The 20,769-nt window shown below is 38.2% G+C and overlaps 1 long non-coding RNA gene across 1 annotated transcript; it reads right to left on the reverse strand.

Annotated features, from left to right (window-relative positions):
* Positions 1-2,334: 2,334 nt before the first annotated feature.
* LOC147163517 (uncharacterized) lies at positions 2,335-18,999 on the reverse strand. Its single transcript, XR_015096965.1, has 4 exons — positions 18,872-18,999; positions 16,625-16,673; positions 9,507-9,641; positions 2,335-2,792 (listed from the first exon to the last, which is right to left on the reverse strand). It is a non-coding gene; the product is annotated as an uncharacterized LOC147163517 (long non-coding RNA).
* Positions 19,000-20,769: the final 1,770 nt, after the last annotated feature.

Consider the following 20,769-nt stretch of genomic DNA (forward strand, 5'->3'; position numbering starts at 1 on the left):
TGCCGCGTAATGAAACACACACCTGCTACTCGCCGCCAATGAATAGCAACTTGAATGTCATATCACTGTCATATGCCTTCTATTAGGCTTTTACAATGCCCCCGTGCGCATTGTGTCCATGTTGTGTTTGGACACACGATACGACAGCGTATCGCACATCAGAGAAGCATGCGAGCAAATGAATGTGCGAAATTGAGCGAACGACGCCAAGAGAATGGGAAACTATACAGCTTAACGATGCTGCTTAAATCACACGTACACACTCGTATCCACAGCGGAACACACGGCGATACGCTGCTCCATCTTGAAATGCTAATCTATGATTAGCGTCATTATGCAGCGGTGTAATTTCACAAAAGCTTTCCCACAGTGGCGCACAAAAGACTCATTCAGTGCCAGCGCTCGTCTGTGTGGCGAAGAATTATGGAACGCAGATGAATTCATTCAGACGGGAGGGGATTTATTCGCTAATTATGGACCTTCACAGTTTTAATGCCACTTAATGAGGCGCTTGCATAGTGTGATTCCTACTCGGGCTGACGAATGGAGGCTGGCTTTTTTTATTCGCTTGTTTTTGTTTGACTCCGTACAACATCTGTTTGCCTCTTTTATTTTAGCCATTTAGAGGCGCTGCTTTCGGGGACTGATTTTGCCGTATTGTCTGCAAGTCAAAATGTGAGATTTTATAGTGTTTTTGGATGCTTCAATATCATAACGCGTGTGCGAATACAAACACAAATCTCAATCGACATCCGTCAGATATAAGGACAGACGCACAGCGAGCAATAGGGCTGGGTTTTAAAAATCGAATAATTGAATCCATTTTTCTTTTGAAACGTGATATTGATTCATAAAACCATGAATCGATTATTTTAATATTTCTTTTGTAATACATTTTAATGCAAAATTAAAATGAATCAGATTAGTTGATTAATCGATTGCATGATAAATAGACTAATCGATTCTAAAAAATATTCGATAGTGACAGCACTAGTTATAACTTATATAAATAGCTTAACTTATACAAATGATATAACTTACAAAATAAGAAATAATAATAATTAAAAAAGCATTTTATTTGTAGCACATTTACTGCAAGGTAAAAGCATATTTAAAAATAAAATAAATGTATCATTCCTCCTTATTTATCCTCTGACGTTTGATTCCATTGAGCAGGCTTAACGCCTCATCGTCGTATTGTTGTGGAGAGGTAATTAAGTTGCCAAAGTTTAATTGCTCAATCATCGCTATAGCACCCTGCCCCCTCCCCCACTCACCATCATACTTTTAACATACCATATTCATAATGGCTAACAATTACGGCAAGGACCCTTTAGCTGGGGTAGCAGTAGTAAAAAGCTGCCGGCACAAAATGAAAAGCTATAATCACTCCGCCCACAGCAGTTATTAGTTACAAATTACGGGTCAGTTGAGGGACTGGCTGTTATATGCATTAAGATAAATAACGTGGCTGCTTGCGGCAAGTGCAGCAGCTGAATGAGTAGCAATTCAACCTATGCATTTGTATACCATTTTTTCCTTAACGCTGTACAACAATTAAACTGCCACGTCTGTCATCCTCTTCCATAAAGGCCGCAACTCAACTAGAAGTGGATAACAAGTACTTTTAAAACACGGTGGATGTTATTAATGCAACGCGCACCGGTTACATGGCAGACGTGGCATCTGTAAAGCTGACGTTGAAAGAGAAAATATGACTCGAAATAATATGGATCAAATTATGTTATTGTAAGTCATGTAGAGTAAATTTTACAAAGTCCATTTGGGCCCAAAATTTACACCTGGAAGAGAGTAAAATATTCAGAATTGGCCTATCCCATTAAAAAAAAAAAAAAAAAAAAACTAGTAAAGTTTTTTCACTCAGAAATTCTAGGTACAATTTAGAAGGAAATTTTTTCAAGTTACACAATGCTTGAGGAACGAGTTTGCGACCTTTGGCTTGGGAGACTGCCACTCTATCACCTGAGCTATGCCACGCCTACTGTTTGCTATAGATAATTATATAGTTGAACCAACTTAAGTTTAAAAAGAGAATTGTTGAACAATTAAAAAAATAATTGCTTTAATTGGTAACACACAATTGAATTAAATTAATCCAAAGGGAATATATTAAGTTTAATGAACATTACATTTAATATATTCACTTTGGATTAACATTAAACTTAATATATTCCCTTTGGATTAATTTAATTCAGTTGAAGCAATTTCATTAAATTGGTCAACAATTCAATTTGTAATCTCAAATTGGATCAACAATTCTCTTTTTAGAGTAAAAATGAGACCAAAAATGATTAGTCTTGGAGGTACGAAGACTCCCGCTAACACGAGCGATATACTAACACACAGTAGGAGTGGCATGGCTCATGGAGTAGACCTGAAACTGATACTGACAGATATAGCTGGTACTCTCTAAATAACAGCCAGCAAAGTTTCTTCAACTGCAGTAATTTCTGTTATTCCATAAAACCTGAAACATGTTCTAGAAGGCTTCCGTGCTAATTGTCCGTCAAACTATTCAAAACATCTGCTGAGGCACGTTCTTTCCATCCTATGGCCTGACCTGCATGTCAAGTAAAAATATGCTTTAAGGGGGGAAAAAATCCTAACGCCAGTATTAATATGCAAGGTAGAGTGAATCCCTTTATTATCCGTCCATCCTCCTCGTCACGCCTTTCTGTCTGGTTGCCCCGCCAGGCCCACTGGAATGCTGCGCCTCTTTGATCAAGTCTTCATTATCAGTGACTTTGAGTCACTTGGCCGCCTGATGCCAACTGAAAGGAAAGAAGAGGCCTCCTTCATACAAGAGCGAACAATCAGCAGGTATCCCGCCTGGCATTCATCAGAAGCATCCGCATCCAAGCGCAGTCCCTCTGGCGGCTGGAATGTTTGGCCCCTGTCAGTCACGTCGCTCATTGCTATTAGCGATTCATTCAATGACCGGCTGAGCGGGCCGCCTAGCTGTATCAATTAGGGGAGAGTTGATATGTGTGTTATTGTCGAGACCCTGATTGAGATTGCAAAGCTTTTCATCCCTTGGCTGCTTTCACGCGTGTGCGCAGGCTGAGCTCGGGTGTGTGGTCTTGGCATGCTGATGACTGCCGGCAACAGTTTGCTTGTACCACTAACAATAATTACAGATACAACGATGTTTTTTTGGAGCCGATAACAATAGCAATTATTAGTCAAAGAGGCCAATAAAATATTTTGAGATTTATATATATTAATTTAATATAAATTATTTTTAACCCCTTTCGACAGACCTTAAATACAATTATTTTGTTGAATTGCCCAACTTTTATCAAAGTTTTTTTTTTTTTTTTTTTTACATAGTGCAAATGCCAACACTTAACTTTGAATATCTTTGAGCATATGTTGAACATGATTATTTTTTACATAAATTCCTGACTTTAAAAAGACTAGATTAATTTATTGATTAATTTTATTGTAAAATTACATATACCATGTTCATATTCATAAAAGTCTAACAAGAAAAAAGTGCAGCATTTTGGCTCGGATGCTGTCAATAATTCAACAAAGGCCATGAAAAAAAGTACAAACAATAATTTTGTCTGTATCTATTCCTGTTAAATTGAAGTTCCGGTGTATTTTTTTTCTAATAAACATTTTAAACTGTAATTAATTATCTGATAACAATTATGGAAAAAATTCAGAAACATTAAAAACTAAATGCATAAAAATAAAATATAATGTGGGTGAAAAACAAGAGAAAGAGGAAAGTGTTGCCATCTGGAGGTAAAAAGCATTAGTGTCCAATTCAAAACACCACTGCCACTTGAAGTAAACATGAAATATGAGCACCTCCAAAGAATTAGTCAATAATTTTATGAGGTCCATGCAGTAGTATCAAGAATCAAACAGCAACTATAACCAAATCCAAGCCACTTGCTGTTAATATTTTGACAAGGCACAATAAAGTCAACAAGGAATTTGTTTAACTGCCGACACCCTGCAGGCCGCGTCTGGCTAATGTATAAAAATGTCCACTGTTGTTTCCAGCCTGCCAGGCAAACTTCAGGCAAATCTGACTGCTCTTGTTCACCAACACCATTCCTCTTTTCACTAAGTTTCTTTGCATATATATCTTATCATTCCGAATGCTAAACCGTGTGTGATCTCAATTTTTATAAAAGCACTCAATTAGAATTATATGTGTTATACAGTTTGTATTTTGGAGGACTGAGATAAACGCTGCCTGACACTCTCTTTGCTCTCTTATTCCATCCATCCATTTTCTATAGTGCTTGTTGTTCCTACAAAATATGAACCAACATAATAAGTGTAACAGCACAGTTCGTTTTTTTCTTGCAAATTTGTTACTTAAAGTCGCAAATTTACGAGTTTTTTTCTCTAAATATTGCACCCACCTTCTAAATATATATATATATATATATATATATATATATATATATATATATATATATATATATAGATATATAAGTGACCCTAGTACGCCATCGTACTGATGGGAACGGTGCAAGGTAGAAAAAAAAAAGAGCCTAGATTGTAATTGTTGTAATAATTGCATCAATTATCATATCCGAGGCACAGCATTTTTTTTCAAGTTACCATAACCTGATAAATAACTGAACAATTTCCCCCCTTTTCTGCTGTGAAATGGCTTGCCAGCCATTAGCATTGCACTGTAGCGAAAATGATTGACTTGCCGGCTACTTAGTAGTGACCCAGGATTTGTGTGTGTGTGTAAGAGGAAAGGGTCAGCAGACTAGTGAGGAAAAAAGGGCGGGGCACTAGAGGGGATTGATTGGGGTCTCCGTTGTTGCCAAACGGCGTGCGAGGCTGTATTGGCGTGTAGACAATAGGGCCCGGCGAGCGCTGAAAGGCCTTTTCTGTGGATCCCTGTTAGCTGTCTATTATCCACGGTCTCCAGGGGGCTGCTAAATAGAGGGCATGTGTTAGGCAGACATTTATCATGTAATTACAGCACTAGGATCCGTTTCTGATGGTGTGTGATGATTACTAATAATTACTGTGCATTTCACGCCTCCGAAGGACCCAGATGGGGTCCCAGGACATCAATACAAAGAAAGGGAGGGGTCAGCCGGAATAAAAATGGGATAAGAGAGGAAAATGCGAAGAAATGGAAGGACTGATGAAGAGGAAAAGGAAGGGTGCCTTGCCTTAACCATTTAGGAGTGCTCATTAGGTAAATGAATTGAACCATATGTGTCCAAATACTAATGTAGTAATGGAGTCAAGGAGAGGAAAGGGGTTCGGTTTTGTGTGCTTGTCAATTGCAATTAACACATTTTTGTCATTATATTGCAGTAATTGTAATCCCCCAAAATTGCTTTTTACCAAGGTTTGAATATTTTTAAATATTAATATTTTAATAAATCAATAAATACAAATTATATAAAACAAACAAATATATATATATATATATATATGATTGTACTTAACCATATTGTTAATATTTTCCCAATGTTACACACAAAGATAAAAAATATTTAAAAAAATATATAACACTATTAAATGTTTTTTTCTTTTTTTTAATTGACATTTTGCACATATATTAATCATATAGCAGAAAGCTAGTTATGAAACTACTCTTCTTCATCTGTGGCTATATGACTGTATTATACTGCCTCCTACTGGCCAAAGTGGGCACACCAGAAGGAGCAGCACAATTAATTAAATTGAAGCATTAAATCATGATGCACAATTTAACAGTTGGAATTCTGTTTAATTATGTTACTATTCCATGTTTTGTTTTTGTTTTGTTGGGGGGGGGTTGTTTTTTTTACAAAGTTCACATTATTAGAGTGCTCTTTTCTTTACTAAAAATCACATCACAAAAATTATTGTTGTCATTTGGTGGGGAGGTGGGATAAGGAATGGCTTAATGGCATTTTCATACATTTCAATGAGGAGAGATGACTTGAAATGCATAATAGTTGTTATTTCTATTCTATCAAATGGGTGGGATTATAAAAAAATAAAATGAAGACATTGCACTTAGCTAGATTTATAATAAAATTAAAAAAGACCATGCCCAGCAGGTTGAATGGGTCTACTTGGAAATGGAACCTGTGTGCTAAATAGAAAGGATCAATGCTCAATTTCTGCCCTCTGCTGGACTTAAGAGAAATCCAGAAGCCTCGAGCAAGAAAGCATAGGGTCTGCTCATACATGCTTTATGTATGAGCAGGCGCAGCCATATTTCATTGAATTTTCCTTTCAAAATTGTGCTCTCATCCAATCTTGACTTTTCAATATAGCTAAATGCGCCTCATAAATGACACATATTAGCATGCCTTTGGTCAAGACTAGCAGATGCAAGCTGAACCCACTGAGTGGCAGCATAAAGGCCCTCTGAATGCAATGCCCTACGCAGAGTATGGGTGGGGGGGGGTCAGTCGGGGAAGATGAGGATGGTCCTGTTTAATAGAAACAAATTGCTCTCCACTTCCCGGTGACACAGATAGCGGCCCATTTGTGCCTGCTGGCCTTTGTGGGGAACAACAGAAAGGAAATGTACTCATCCTGGCCGGGGATAAAGTTCGGGGCTTTTTGTTACACGTCAGTTACCTTAGCCTGGCTAGCCACCCCCCTTGAACAAGCACGGCGGTTAAGTAGTTCAGGTGCCTGCTACATTCTGTTAGATTAAAGGTCCCTGCTCCTGGCCCGAGTTGAATTGCCTCAGCTGGAGATGGCGGAGGGAGGCGGTGGATGGAGCGGCGCCGTTGTAGGGCCATGTGGCATGAATGGACACCTTGTATGCGCTCACACAGGCAAAACGCTTTGGGAGAGAGTCGGTATAGGGGTGCTGGGAGGGGGGCTATAGGTGAGGGGAAATGAGAGGGAAATGTGAAGGAGGGGTGGCCTCGCCCCTACTTACCCTCACTCTATCTCTTCAACTGTGTTTCCACCTGCAAAGTGGAAAGTAGAACGCTCGTTTGCAATAAGGGCTCGGGGCAGGTGGATTGTGGGCAGCAAGTCAAAAGATGTGGAAATCCAAACACATGGGCCTCAATAGAGCACACACGAGATGAGATGGGTTGAAGGTGGTGGGCCGCGGGTGAGGGGGGGGATGTGTAACTTTGCGCCAATGTGCACCTGTGCTGCCCACTCACTTACACTGCAGCAGTTGGTGCAGGCTCTCCGGGAGAATGAGTGGAGTGGAAAACAAAAAGTCATTGTCAGCTGACACATGATGCAGGTTAGAGCTGAACGACTTTGAAAAATAATCAAATTGCATTCTGTTTTTGTCGGTATTGCAATTTCTAAAATGTTTTTCATGGTCCTCTTACCATGTATTTTATACAGAACGAAAACAATAAATAAACCTGTATTACAATATGTTAGAATAAATGTACATAAGTTATCCCATGTTTACTCGTATAGTACTGCAGCTGGAAAACAGGAACTGTGCCCTTAAGATAAGGACTGAAACATTTTTGGGGGGGAACATCCTGTAAAAAAAATATAAAGAGAGGTTGGGAAAGTGTGCGTCAAAACTAGTATGCGATTTTAGCTGTGCACATCACTGTCCGTTCTCCTCGCGAGTAAAATAATCGAAGTCTCGTGTCTTCCTTCCTTGTCTATTGTGTATTAAATGTTCTACGTTGACTGAACCTGAGACAATAAACAATATCAGATTTTTTAAACGTGTAAAATTACAACTACAAAAAAAGTTTATCTTGCAATATTTTAAGCGTTTACGACAACAACTTCACAATTTTAAGTCTGGCGTAAAAATGAATTATTCCGATTACAACAATAATGTAAACAAATCTGTGGCTTCATCACTGCAGGTTTTCAAGTTTCATGAAACAATGACTTTCTAGACAATATAGAAATAAATAAATCAAATATACAAATAAATAAATAAAGCGCCCAAGCAACAGATAGCAACTTAAAAAACTAATGCACCAGGTAACCAATTACAGCTCAGCTTCAGAAAACAGTTGAGCTGTGATTGGTCGTTGCCTGAGCCCCGAGCAACTGTGATGTCATCTTCAGTCGACAGCAAGTGGCAAAATGGCCGCCCAATGACATGGACAAAAACGGCTGGATTTTGCTGCTTAACTCATATTCCACAAATGCAATATTAATCATGATTAGACTAGTGAAGTCCCATATAACATATTATTGTCAAGAATTTTTTAAGGTTGACTTCCACTTTAAGTCAAGGTACCACTGTATTTAATACAGTAGAGATCATATTGGGCTTATAATGTTGGCTAGGCAACCATAATGTGACTCTAGAGTTGAACCAAGAACCCTCCTGCATGCCCTATGAGCAATCATCAATCATGCGCCATTTTTCCAATCCCCACGATTTCCTATAGAAAATTGTGTTTTGAAATCCAAACAAATTGAAGTTTGAGTCACATCCTGGAGCGAATTATGTTTGAGGACACAGTTAAGTTAAGTTCAGATTTGTGTTAGATCGTTGCCATATACTGCGGGAAGGTCTATCATAAATCCTGAAGCCCTTGTATCAGTAGTCGAGTCATCAGTCAGCGATTCAGTCAGATCTCAGTTTGAAAGCGGTCAAGCGGAGATGCACAACAGAGTCTGAACATGTCTCGACCTCCGCAAAGTCCAGGGTAGGGGGTCAAGTACAAGAGTCAAAGGTGATGTCTGGCCCACAGGGTTGGATTCCAGGTAAGGAGGAAGTGCCCTCTCAATTGTCTCCCATTTTCAAAAAGATTGTGCATCAGGGGGGAAGTGACCCTTAGCCACCTTCAAAACATCCATCCCCATAATTTGCTTTCCGTTCATTTTCAACTTGTGCTGTCACTATCAAATATTTTTTAGAATCCATTAATCTATCAATTATTCAATTGATTAATCAACTATTTGGATTCATTTTAATTTTGCATGAAAATGTATTACAAAAGCAGTTGCCCCCTGGTTACTGTTTATTAACCAGTGATTGGTGGTTATTTCGTACTACATTGTTTTCCAAAGTAAAAGCTGATGTTTGTAAATGTCTTATTTTGATTAAACACAGAAGATAATCAGACAATCAAGATAAACAATATAATCAGTCTTCTTTCATGAATAACTACAGAAATCATTGAACAGTTACTGTTGATATGCTGAAATCTACGGAGTGCCTCTGGTGCCAGGGTATGATTTTAAAAAAAAAAATTGTTTTGCTAATCTGTACCCACAGTTTAGTAATCTGAGTTTTTTGTTTTTTAAATGGCTCCAAACAATTACTCGATTATTAAAATAGTTGTCGATTAATTTGATAATTGATTTCTTGTTGAGTTATTTTGACAGCTCTATTTTCAACCACATGACTTTGGTGATATTAGCAGGTGACGTGGTTGCATGGGGCTCTTCTTTTTGCAACATTTTCAAAGAAACAAACCTCATGTGTGCGACACAAGGTAGGAGTTGGGTAATCCGCATCTTAATCTTGTGCCGTGCCCGGCGCGGCTTAAAGAAAGCGATACTCCTGTGACTACTTTAGCGGATGATTGTGTTACCTTTACAATTGGGCTTCTCCTCCTTCCTGTTTTGTACTCGTGGAATGTCTGATAAAAGTATCCCCACAGCGGCCTTCCACCTGCAGAGGCGAGGAAAGGGCCGCGGTCCTCAGGTCAGAAGTGAAATGCAGTCCACTGGGAATCAGAATAAAAGGTCAATAGTGAAAGAAAAGTAAAAAACCAAGCAAAATTGGAATGTCGAAAGTAGTAGCCAGAAGCGACTTCAATGCAAACGTTTGAAACATTGAGTTGTACGCGGTTGTTGATGTTTGATGCTTCCTTGAAACAATAGCAGGCATTCATTTGCAAAAGCTGCGCTTGTCAGCGCACTGCCACATATTTCTTTTCTTCCTTTAAATTGTGTTTCGGTCTGTCCAGGAGGGGAGACAATTTATCTGTCATGGCCTCCAAAAGAGGCACCCCCCGCCTTTTAGTGTATTATACTGACAGCAGCGTTATTAGCCACAAGGGAAAGCGGCCACCGCATGAATTTGGCCACTGTTCACCTCCGGGGCTTAGCCAAACCTCGTTTTACAAAAGCGTTGATGGTACTGAGATTTTCCTTTCAGTTATTAATTTGATAAATATATTAATTATGACCCGGGGATGACAGTCCAATCAGATTGTCAGGCGCCCTGTCACGGGCCTCCAACCCCCACTTTGGTGATAAGTTCTCAGGTTTCCAGAGCTGTCATCCAGAGGGCTTTGAGTTTCTTATCATGGCCGGGATAATTTCCTGTGTGTCATAATTAAATGGTGGCTCTCTGATGGCGAGTGCCTCCCAGTTAAAAGCGGGAATCTCTTGACATCTATCTTTGTGGAGATACATGAGGCTGGCTTCTTTTATAACCGTTCGCAATGAGAAGGTTATGATTGTGTTATTGGTCGATGGTTGTGCGCATATTCATCCATTTTCTATTGCTTATCCTTTCAGTGGCATGGACGAAATGGAGCTCATCCCAGCTGTCTTTGGACTTGGTCACGGAAATATTCATTCATTTGCTCCCAAAAACGTATATAAAAAAATTATATTTTAAATATTGCCATGGTCCCAAAAACATATTTATTAATTTTTTTATGCTAGAGCTTACAGAAGGCTTTGATACAGCTTCTAACCTGAAGAGGTCGCTTAAAGCAATGGTAGTTGAAAAACGGACAGCAGGTGGCAGCAGAGTATAAGAGATCAACCAGGGCCATTTGAAATATATATATTCTATTGCTAATTGCTGCAAAACGGAAACAGATACAAATGTAATTTTTTTCCAGATTAAAGAAGAGACTCTAATCTTTCTTTTGGTAGGTTCCATGTTTTATAGCAATAGAACAAAATATTCTGTGGGCCTTGCAAAATCAGTAAAGATGCAGTAAAACAGCCGGGAGTGAAGGGTGTTGCTTCAGTGAACATGGCTGGGAGTGAATGAGTTATATTAAGCATTCACACTTTGAAGAAGCACTGCCTGTATTGGGCCGTCGTATCATCATCACGCAAATTTGTCCCTTTATATAATGTCGCAAATCTGCGGGTTTATTTCTCGTAAATTTGTGAGTTTTTTCTTCCAAATTTGCCACTTTGTCAAAAAAAAAAATTGTATTCTCATAAATTTGTCAATTTTTTTCTCAGAATATTATCCCTACCCCCTCTAAAAATATATATATATATATATTTATATGTGGCCTTAATACGTCGTTGTAAGAAATTACCACAAAAAAAGTGCAAATTTTTGTCCTATCTGAGCCCAGTCATATTTGAACAAGAATGATAACTTAATTTCTCCTCATGTCAACACTAATGGAAAAGCTGAGCAAACACTGTAGACCCATTGTGTGTTTGTCCTCCATTTTTTGGCTACAAGACTGAAAAATATTCAAGTGTCTTTGATGTGCCGGATCTAGTTGAACCACTTTCACTATTTGAGAGTATTTCTGCTTCAATGGATGCTCACCCTTACCTTGAGGAATATTTGTTTGTTTGTTTGTTTGTTTGTACAGGATATGTTGCAAACATGTTGGCACACAATTGAAGCAAGCCCAAAGACAAGAATTTCGCTGAACTGGATGAGCGCTGACAGCAGCTTCTATCTGCCAATCTCCCTGTGGATATTGTTGCGGTACTGGCAGACAGACAGCCAAGGTTTGCGGGTTGACAGACGCGCTCTGTCAGCGGCTTATCATTTCCAATTAAACCCTTTCATCTAAACGTACAGTCAACTCCTTGGCCAGCCCTCCAAAAATGACCTGAACAACCTGTTGTTAGTCATTTTCAACAGGTCCCCCATCTTTTCAACCTCTGCCCTGTAACAGGATGGACCGGACAATCGTTTCAAGTCTTACGTTTTTTTGTTTATGTTTTTTTAAACGATCTTGATCCAAATGAGTCCGAATGTCAGTCGTCGACGGTGGTCACCTTCTGTTTGGAGATAAACTTTCAAAATTGCTTTGCTGTCTACGAGAACACGTGTTCCTGCACAAGGGTCTTTTTGTCCGTGCTGTGTCCGGGCATGTGCTGAATGGTATTGCTCCGATGCTCTTCACTGATGGGCTCTTATGCATGAGGCACACAAAGGAATGCGTGCAGAGCCAAGCGGCCTCACAACGTCTTATTTCCTCTAATAAGGTGGCCCCTGAGGCATCCGGATGGACCGACAGATTGACCTCAGCCTCATCAAGTCAACACGTTGGACTGATGTGAGCAAGTGCAAGCGTGCCCACATTTTCACCGGACAACAGTAGCCACTGACTTTGATTGATTACAATATATATATTTTTTTTTTACCAAAATAGATATGATCAGAAAATGGATCCTTCTCTCAAAGTAACCCAATTATGGATTTTTAAAAAAATGGACCGATCTACTTTCTGGGTTGTAGTAAAGTAGCTAAATTGAATTTCAAATCTGCTGTTCTAATTTACTTGCATTTACCCAAAGTTTGGTAGCTCCTGATTGGTTAGTGTTGGTCAGCTGAAGAGTTGTCAGCAAGTGTTGTCGCTGTAGCTGCTTGTGTCAAATAAACAGCGTTGTTCCAGAAGAAATCCGTCAACATCCTGCTTTCTCATTTTATAGAGTGTTCTATTGACCACCAGCGAACCCTGACGTTACACAAGCATTGTTGCGCCCTCTTCAGGCAGCAACGTGCACTACAAGCACACCTGCAGATGCCATTCCACTGTTCTTCTTCTAGTTTTACAAAGACGCTTTTAAGTGCAATTCAACTCACAATTTCCGCCTTAACACCAACTGAAATTTAGCCACTCAAACTTCCTGCTCAAAGTCTCCGAAACCCAATTTCAGATTGAATGCCTTTCCATCTGTTTAATCTGATTTTAATCGGGACATAATACTTTATTTATTCCGGGTGGTGGGAGTGCAGCTGAGCGTTTTTATAAGATACAGAGGTTGCACTCTGAAAATGCACAGGGTGTTACTGGACCACCTGTATGAGAGGTAAAGGGACCCCTTCAGAAACACGAGGATAATCCTGTGGGTTTGAATGCTATGACAGATTAGGTAAAGAGTGTATTTGATTAACGGGAAAAAGAAGTCAATTGGCCATGGAGCGTGAAGTGGCACACAAGGCTCCTTTTATATCACCGTGCTGCTCGTTCTGTCTGGGAAACCTCAGCAAGGACTTTGCATAACATACACACTCATCAAAGATTTGAAAACCATTTCAAGTTTTGATATTGAAACGGATCAAGTGGGACCGGATTTTATTCTTTTGCTTAAACGCTTAACTCGCCTCTGAAAATGTTGAAACTTTTCTCTTCTTGTGATCTCTCCCCGTTTCATGTCTCAACGTAAAGGTCATCACGACCAGGTGATTGCCCTCCACTTGACTCCCTTCCAACAAACTGTGGCTAAAGCAGATTTTGCGCTGACCCGGTCTGACTCCGTGTCAACTATGCATGAACAAATCCCCCCAAACAGCTTAAAGGGGGCTAAACAAAAGATGGGGAGTCTTAAACACGCAACATGTAGGCTTACAACTTACAAGCATGTTTGTTTAGCATTAAATCTTTAGGTGAAACTAAGTGAAGGTTTAGGTTGGATCCACAGCTTTACTATACTATGGACTTTTACAGATAATTTTTTTATTTATTTATTTATTACAGATATTTTAGAGGGCAAAAAAACTACAGTAAACTTCCCAAGAGCAAATTAGTCGAGTCATTTTGTCTCATTTGTTTCAACAAATATTTAAACTGACAATTCCATACAGTCGCCATAATTACCCGCTCTTAAAAGGAACCCCGACTGTAATGACAAGTTTGCTCTATATTATTTATTTGGTTGTTACTATAACATAACTATGGGATTAATTTTAAAAAAATCCAATTTAATAGATTTTGTAGAAACTTTATTTGGACGAACGCCGCCATTGTTATTTACGTCGCAACGCATTCAGTGCGTAGTGACGTCGAAGGGCGGCGGCTCTCTGCCGAGCAATGTGAAACGCCGATGAAGAACGTAAGTTAAGCCTTGTAGCGTTCCTAAAGGGACGATTGCATTTCTTGAATGTGTTGCGACGTAAATAACAAATAAATATTATACAAAATGTATTAAACTGGAAATGATTTTTGAAAAATGAATCTCATAGTTATGTTAGTAACAACCAAATAAATAATATAGAGCAAACTTGTCATGACAGTCGGGGTTCCTTTTAACAGAGAAGGCAATTTTAATCATTCAAAAGAGCATTCACACAATTACCCAAACATTCCGAGGTCAAGATCAAATTTCCACTTTTCCCCACAAGTGAAAAAAATAACTAAAAACATTACAATGAATGGAGAAATGTAATAAAATTAAACATTTCTCATCCAATTTAAATAATTCTAACCTCGACACAGTCAACATTCCAAAAAGTCCACATTAGCAATGAGAATGTCCTAAATGTTCCAAATTAACGGAGAATTCATCTTTTTTTTTCTTTTATGAATGCCTCGACGTCAACATTTCTAATCCACAACATTTTAGTTGAACAACAGTTTTCCCATTTCCACATCATCAAAGGTTGCCTTGTGTGTTTTCGGAAGGTACTTGGCTAGAAAGCAGATTAACTGTTAAACAAAATAAACACTGACTTTTTTGTTTGTTTGGGACTCTTGACCTCGACCTTCCGAACTGAAATAAGTTAACCGCGCGGCGATCGGAGCTGCGTTAACAACTTTTTTGACTTTAACACTTCTCATGTGATCACATGCACTTGGTTACTGCTTAGCTCGTTAACAAAATACGAGTGTACTGCTAAGATTAGCAGGGAAGGTACAGTATATTGGTTAACTTTTTGTACATTTCAATGACTCAAAATAGCATAGGATTCACAATGGTCGCTAATCCCCAGTCCATAGCCAGAGGCCGCACAAAGCAGCATAAGCTCCCCCCGACGTTCCTGCTATCACCTGCCTATTTTATGCCGTGCCGTCCCTTTGGCGCTTTCTTTCCATCCGCTAATCCTCTTTAAGGACATTACCTGCTAATATGTCCATTCAGGAGGTATAAAAGCCCCGGCTATCTTTTGACCGCCATCGGCAGTACGCTAAACCATCCCATTAAAGGAGGAAGGCAAACGGGGGTGGGGGGGGGGGTATTCGTGGTTTTGACCCCAAATACCATACAGATGAAGGGCAGAGGGAGAGGAGGAGGCCTTCTAGGGTGCTGATAGATGGCTGGCCTTAAATTCAATAACAAACCTAATGGGCAGAGACAGAATTTAGTAAAAAAATTAATAAAAATTGGTTGAGGGGACAACTTATTTAGATGCTACAATACAGTAGCTATCATGCATACCGTGTACAGTATTTTACAAAGACATTTTGGAAAAATAAATTTCAGACTTGTGTCACATTGAAAGAAAAAACACTAAGATTAATTTATGAAGATGAAAGTTCTGTATTGTTTTTTTTTGTGTACTAAAAGTCCTAATTTTACATGAGAAAATAGTCATAATCGCACAAGAAAAATGCCATTTTAAAAGGATACAGCAGGACTTAAATTTACAAGAAAATGAACTGTTTTATTACCACATTAAAAAGTCTTTATTTGACATTAAACAGACTTAATTTTAGGACGATCAGCAGAAATCTACTAGAATGAAGCGTTTATCTGACAGGAAAAGTAATTTCATGCAAATAACGTCAGCATGTTGTGAAAGCGGTTGTCACTTCATGCAGATACATTCCTAACATTGCAAGAAAGTGGTTGTAATTTTTTTATAGAAAGTCATGATTTCTAAGAAGCCATAATATTACTATTCGACATAATCTTACAAAAATGAAGTACAACATTTTAAAAGAATAAAGTTGCATTACGATAATTATATGAGAACAAATTCATATACTCTATTACAACCTTGACGACGTGACCAGTGCGATATAGCACTGCCGAAATGACTCCCAACTGTCACTAATCTGGCCAATATAAAATAATGTTTAACCGTAAAGGACAAAAAAATTGACTTGTTGTTTTGTCCTGGTGGCAGGGCAGTTGTTCATTTCATTGCTAATGGCTGTCCCGGACATCACTTGAATGACACTGCAGCACTTAACGTGTACTGACAGCTCCCACAGCAGAATACGAGTGAGTCTGACCGCTTTCAATGAGAGAGACCATAAAGTAGAACAGAGCGACCTCTTGTGGTTCAATACAATTTCATTCAAGCCTGTCCACTAGAGGGCAGCATCTGATCATAAATACAGTATGCAGCTGCTGACTTTGAGCTCACGCTAATGTTTTCCCAATGTCTCAATTACTCCACTGGTTCCTCTGTGATCAAGGAAATTGCAAATGTCTTATTTTCAAAGATAATCAGTCTACTTTTATGGAGGACTACAGAAATCAGAGAATATTAACTGCTGAGAGGCTGAAATTTTGAGGATTTGGACAAATAAGTTGAACATGGTCTCTAAACGATTGCTTGATTATAAAAACGGCTATCAATTAATATAATAATTATTTAGATGTACTTTTTTCTTTGTTTTTACTCTGCTGTCTGCAGCAGGTCAGTCGTGCGAATGTGAATTGCCTTACCTGGATAAATAAAAATGAAAATAAATAAATAACAGTGTTGTTTAACCTTTCCCTAAAAAAAAATTCAGACAATTTCATTTTGTTCTCTTACCAGTCTTATTGTGAACCGAATCATGTTCAGCTGGTGCCGGAGATTTCGTCTAGAAAGTAGAAAGCAAAAGAATGTCAGGAAAGCCTACTAGATCATCTGAACTTTATCAGGGGTTAAACAGAGACGCTTCAAATGGTGTCTGGGTTGGTGCGATGACTCCCATTTAACATGATTTTGAATGTGATTAGTTAATTATGAACACGGCCACATATATTATAAGAAGGTGTGCGCACTTCTGCAACCACTTTATCTCAGTTGTTGTTGTTTTTTTAAAATATTATTATTTGTCCTCTTTTTTTCTCTCCAATTGATTTGTACAGGTTATAAGTCGCATTAAAGCCATGAAGGGGAAAAGGTTTTGAATTGGGTCTCATTTTTCAAGTTAAAAACATGGCAAATGAACAGGGGTGTGTAGACTTTGTCTATCCACTTCATGTGGTTCTGGTCCATTGAGAGCAACCATAACAAAGTGGCCCGTGATAACATCGCATGCTTTTGATGCTCGCAAAGCGACTTCAGTCTGATGTTTTGATGTATTTCTTTTTTCTTTTTTTTTTATGACTTTTGGGGCGTTCAACTTTGAGGATTCCAATGTGATATGGGCAGAAAAGACCAAAAAAAAAAACGAACAAAAATAATTGAGTTACATAAAGCAAATACACTCTCCACTGGCGTTTGACCTTCACTGGGTTCGTATTTACAACATTGCCTCCAGAGAATAATATGCAGAAACACACCAGCATGTTTACGAGCATCTTTGTGTGTGTCACCAAGCCGGCCGACATTTGAACTTATGAATCATGGCATGGACAAGCACACGCACCATGTATGTATGAGCATGTAAAGTTTCGCCTGCAGACGGGAGACGGCCGCGCAAGGCACAAATAATAATAATAATAATAATAATAATAATAATAATAATAAGAGACGACAGCCAGTCGGGTCTGCGGCCAGGCCAGGCGTGTTTTCATTGAGCCACGGGCGCGAGTCATCCACGGCTGCTCGCGCTCGGCTAATGCGTTTGTTTTGGTGCCACACACGAGGGAGGACATTTCGCTGACTAACTTGTTCCTCTTTCCTCGAGGAACTCGGAGTTTTTAGAAACAGTCGTCGTAATACAGATGATGTGAGCACACACTAATATAGTTGGGAAGCGACCGTTGAAAATCCTTCTCACATATGAACTACAATGAATCATCCTGCACCTATTATATATATTTTTTTCCCAAAGTCAAATTCAAACACTTGTAGGATTTTCCAACACCTTACATACATCTTAATGTACATTTGTATGTGGATATATAATTTTTCAAATAGAAACTGTTACCACAGCAGTTTAAAAAAAACAACTAATGATCAATATCCATGTTCAATTTAAATAACTATTATAGGTTTTACACAACTCGTATTTTAATAGTGACTGTGTGAACTGTTATGTTGTAGTTTTGTTACGTTGTACAGTATTTGCAGTGGTTTATGTTGACTTTAGTACCCTCTAGTGGTTAAGTGTGTATTACGTCTGACTCACTTAAGTTGACTGAAGAGCAACACGTTTATAAAGCAATTAAAAATAATAATAAAAAAAAGCAACACTACTCGGTGGAACTTTGGCCTACGTTCAATTGCATAATTTTCTGTAAGCTATAAAGAGCTAATAAATCAAGTCGAATGTTTTAGGGAATTCAAATGTTGGTAAAAAATAAAATTAAAATTAAAAAAACGGTTAAAAACGAGTCATTGAAGATGTTAGCATCCGTTATCTTCTTATGCTAGCGGACTTGTGTTTGCTAACTAAGCTAACTATGTTAGCGTGCCTTGTGTGTGTGTTATATTATTTCTTTACATTTGTGATTGGTGTATGCAAAATGAAGCATCATGGGACACAAAACTGAACATAAAAGGACACTATTAGACAAATGCCATTATGTTAAAATTGACATTTCATGTTAACAGTAGGACATCACGTGCTTTAAAGAGCAGATTAGTAGTATTCAAACAAACAAAATAAGATTTTATGGGAGGAAAACTTTTGTTCCATGTTAAGCTAACTATTTAGTTAGATAAAGCCATTTATTCTGGCAGGAACTAGCTTGAAAATATTTCAATTTGGTCATTCCCAGAGATTTCATGACTGTATACAGGCATGACATCAATTATTTAAGCAGAACCGATACATGCTATGTAGCTCTGTCAATTAAATCGTTTTTACGAGACTCAAAAAAAAGTTAGAAGTGAAATATTTCTCACCATTGTGTCGCTAGTTTGAGGCACAAGGACAGAAAACACTTTTATGGTACTTCAACTCGATGCTAAAAGCAAATGACGGCCACCTGTTGGTCGGCGATCTCAACAACATACTGGCGTGGATACAGGTGACGTCATCCGATGTAAACAGTTTTATTGGTCAAATGTTTTTGGCTGGGAACAATGAATTCAACAGGTGTTGTTTCTCCAAAAGATTTCCCCCACATGACAAACGAACAGAAAGTCGTTTTGACACTTCATTTGATTATTTTCTAAATAAATAAAGTCCCTTGATTTGAAACAGCTTTTAAATAAAATGTGTCCCGAAATATAGTTTTAATGTAATACCTATTATTTCGATAAGACAGGGTAGAAATCACCACTTACTTACTAGCTGTACTTGATGGATAAATGTAAGTTAAAATGATTTTAGTTGAAATATTTAATATGTTCTAAATATTAACAAGGATTTCAACAATATTCATCATTTAAATTACAACAACTGAGTGACCAAAATCCCTGTGATAAAAAAATAAAAAAATAATTGCCTACATTATGATGGTGTATTTGGGCCACGTATAAATGTATTTTTTTTAGAGGGCGGCGGCAATATTCCGAGAGAAAAACTTGCAATTTTGCCACTTTATAAAGTAGCAAAATTGAGAGAATTTTTTTTTTAATTTGCGACTTTATAAACTTAGCTGAGTTTTTTTTCTCACAAATCTGCCACTTTTTGATGTTGTAAATTTGGCAATTTTATAAAGTGGCAAATTTATGAGTTTTTTTCTCTGAATATTGCCCCACCCTCTCAAAATATATATTTTTATACGTGGCCCTAATATGCCGTCGTACTACATTAATCATTTAAACCCAAAATATACCTGAAACTGTGATCTGAAAACACTTTTGATCTCATTCAAACTCATCTTACATTATTGAATAATTTACAGATGACCTGATTTCAGAAATAATACTTGCTGTCCTCAAATATACCAATTACTACTTTCCTATTAGCCGTTTTATTAAATCGATGAAATCCTTCTCTACTTACCATTGAGCAGATAGCCGTTAGCATCTGATCAGCTGTTAACTTTCACCACTGCCAGTGCCAAGCGATCTGGATGGACCTTTCTCTGAATCAACTTGAGAAAATTACCCGTCTGCTTTGTCAAGGAGGAACCTCAGACCTCCCCTACCTGTCAGAACCGCCACTGGAACCTTCCGTCACGCCGCCGTTCGCTTTCAAAACAACGCTAGCAGCTTCTTCTCCACTAACATGTTCACATTCTAACATGTCTTGTAAGGAGCATTTCTTAAATTTGTTTAAAAAAATAGGACAAGTGGATAAACATTAAAGGGTGTGTTTTTCAGCAGTTTAACTTTTAAATGAAAGGAAAAAAATGTGAATTAGTGAGTATAACTCGCAGGGCTTCAACACCCTGTCTGTCCCTTCACTGTGTAAAGGGCATAGGTTAAAAAAAAATAAAAAAATAAAACAGAGTCTCTCTGTGGAATTCATTAAGAATGCTCAATTGCCAATTTGTCATGCGTGAAAATGCATTGCCGTCGAGAGAGCTGAAGTATGTGACAATGCCGTTATAATGAATGCACTGATTACTTTTATGCTGGCAAGTAGGCAGTGTGAAATCTCCTTCAATTAAAAGGAATACAGCTTTTAATTTCGGTCCCGAAAAACTCATCAGAGCAAAAAATGGAACATTAGATTCACGTTCATTTGTGACAGTGTTAAATGAGACTCATCGGTCACTCACTGAAGGATTCTGATTAAACAAGAACATGCTATTTGGCTAGCATAATGACCATATTCAGCAGGCCTGACGTGGACACAGGAGGTCTGTAAAAAACGGATGACATACGTGTTCAAATGATACTGTTTAGCA

This window comes from Leptonotus elevatus, chromosome 13, assembly GCF_054856555.1.
Source record: "Leptonotus elevatus isolate MCC_2025b chromosome 13, RoL_Lele_1.0, whole genome shotgun sequence".
In the NCBI taxonomy this organism is placed as follows: domain Eukaryota; kingdom Metazoa; phylum Chordata; class Actinopteri; order Syngnathiformes; family Syngnathidae; genus Leptonotus; species Leptonotus elevatus.